General features: G+C 42.3%; 1 non-coding gene across 1 annotated transcript; it reads left to right on the plus strand.

Moving 5' to 3' along the window:
- Nucleotides 1–906: 906 nt before the first annotated feature.
- On the plus strand, nucleotides 907–979 carry TRNAW-CCA (transfer RNA tryptophan (anticodon CCA)). The gene has a single exon. It is a non-coding gene; the product is annotated as a tRNA-Trp (tRNA).
- Nucleotides 980–2974: the final 1995 nt, after the last annotated feature.

The following is a 2974-nucleotide window of genomic DNA, read 5'->3' on the forward strand; positions in this document are numbered from 1 at the left end:
AAGGGCAGACTAGAAAAATTTTCCAAATTATACCACAGGAATGGCCTTTATAATGCACAAGAGTGCATATATACAGCAAATCATTACGGTCTACTTCATAAGCCCAGGTTCACCTTATCATAGCATTACCAAATTGAGAGTTGCAGTGGCTTTAATATTGCACAGCAATATATATACAGCGAGCCTTTAATGATATTTAGTAAGGCCTGGTTCACATTATCACAGCATTACCAAATTGAGAGATGCAGTTCACATGTACGAAAAAACAGGCGAGGCCAGGAAACGTAACACAGGGCTGGTTTTAACATTGCACAGAAATGTGTGTAAGCGTATATATATATATATATATATATATATATATATATATATATATATATATATATATATATGTAGTCATATAATGAGAAGCCAACCAACACTGACACCAAGTACAACATAGAGGAAATTGCTTGTGCTTAATAAATGAAATAAAGTAATGATAAATTAATGGAAATTAAAGTGGATGAAAAAACAACTTGCCGCAGGTGGGAACTGAACCCACAACCTTCGCATGTCGCGTGCGATGCTCTACCAATTGAGCTACCGCGGCAGCGTTTCCCCATCCACTTTCTTGGTTATTTATGTGTACTAGTAGAACCCTGGGAGTGTTAGCCAGCGCACCCACTCACAGGCATCATTGATGCCTGTGAGTGGGGGCAACATTCCGGCAACATTGATGCCTGCAGGTAGCATATGTGGGTTTATTGACCAGTTGCTTTCACCCGAAAAGATCACGTTCTCGTGACGCCTGCGGCAAAAAAGACGTTCCACGTCAGCCGCCAAGGTCTGTGAGTGGGGGCGCTGGCTAACACTCCCAGGGCTCTACTAGTACACATAAATAACCAAGAAAGTGGATGGGGAAACGCTGCCGCGGTAGCTCAATTGGTAGAGCATCGCACGCCACATGCGAAGGTTGTGGGTTCGGTTCCCACCTGCGGCAAGTTGTTTTTTTCATCCACTTTAATTTCCATTAATTTATCATTACTTTATTTCATTTATTAGGCACAAGCAATTTCCTCTATGTTGTACTTGGTGTCAGTGTTTGTTGGCTTCTCATTATATGACTAATAATTATCGGGTCCCTCGGTTAACCCCCTTTCTTCTCGTTTATATATATATATATATATATATATATATATATATATATATATATATATATATATTTAGCAAACCATGACAGTTTACTTAATAAGCCCTAGTGCACATTAGCACAGCATTACCAAATTAAGATTTTGCAGTTTACATGTACGAAGAAGCAGGTGAGGCAAGGAAACACAGCACAGTAATGGCCTTAATATAGCACAAAAGTATATATATATACAGCAAACCATTACAGTTTACTTAACAAGCCCTAGTTCACATTATTACTGCGTTACCAAAGTGAGAGATGTAATGGCCGCAATACTGCACAACAATGCATACATACAGCAAACCATTACGGCCTACTTAATTAGCCCTGGTTCACATTATCATAGCATTACGAAATTGAGAGATGTAATGGCCGTAATATTACACAACAGTATATAGACAGCAAATCATCACGGTGTACTTCATAAGCCCTAGTTCACATTATCACAGCATTACCAAATTGAGAGCTGCTGTTTTCCTGCATGAAAATACAGGGAAGGCATGCAAACGTACAGAATTTGAATGACAGGTAGTTCCACAACACTGAATACCGCTAAAAGAATCCAGTGTTATGAAACCAGTTTGGTCACAGCCTTAAAATATAACAAACCCTTTCAGTATGGATTTTCTCCACTGATTGGGGGACTAGTTCAATAAATAGTAACGCTTGAGAATAATTTATCAACTCTTCCCAGGTAACAACCGCTGACTGAAATATATATATATATATATATATATATATATATATATATATATATATAATATCGCAGCTCGCTGTAGTGACTTAGTGGTCGTGGAGTTGTGCTGCGAAGCATGATGTTGTGGTTTCAATTAATGTTTGCACTGGCCGCATTTATAAGGGGGATGGAATTCAAAAACTTCGTGCACTTGGATTTAGGTGCACGTTAAAGAACCCGAGGCTGTGAAAACAAATAGGACACTGGCGTATGGCACAGCTGTGTGACCGAACAAGGGCATCAACCAAAGTTTAGTTTGAGCTACTTGGCAAGTCATCTTCAAAAAAAAAAACTACAGCACATACGTCGGCTCCGTGTTCCACGAATGTTCTTCTAGCGTAAATCGCCAAAAAGCCAACCGCTATTGCACGCCAACGGACTCAGCTCGTTCCCAGGAACAAGTGGATACCGAAAACCAGGTGGGATTCCCATTTTTCAAGCCTCTACGACAGTATTTTGGCCGGACCTCGTGGCGGGAGAGCCGCGTGGCCACGCGCCGGAGCCGGCTTCCTCAACAATTGCCGATCATTTTTTCAATGATGGAAGTCAGCGTAGAGGGGCGCAGCATATCCCAGGTAGAAATGGATACAAGCAAGGGATGGAAGGAGGTCAGACACAGAAGATCAGACCGGCGAACCTCCCAACATCGCGAGAGCACCTTGTCGCCGACGCGGCTCGACAAGCGCAACAATAACCCATGGAAAGGCAGGCTAGAGCACATACGCAAGGCAAGCAGAATGCCACATTTGCCAAGAGGGGATTACAAGATTGTGATCAGACCGCGTGGAGGACTCAAATTATCCGAGCACGGTATAGTTCCCCTCACAGCTGCGGTACAAGATGCGGCAGGTATTCCTCGAGACGAAAGGGAGGAGGACATTGTCTGCCCCAACAATTATCAAAATATCCTCATCGTCAGTACCTCGGATCAAGAGCGTGCAAACAAATATCAGGAAGTAGCACGTATCAAGATTCAAGACAAGTTTTACGAGACCAATGCTTACGAGACAGCGCCTGACATGACGGCCAAAGGAGTCATCAGAGGAATCCCATTCGACGAGGGCCCAAGA

Source organism: Dermacentor albipictus, chromosome 1, assembly GCF_038994185.2.
Source record: "Dermacentor albipictus isolate Rhodes 1998 colony chromosome 1, USDA_Dalb.pri_finalv2, whole genome shotgun sequence".
Classification (NCBI taxonomy): Eukaryota; Metazoa; Arthropoda; class Arachnida; order Ixodida; family Ixodidae; genus Dermacentor; species Dermacentor albipictus.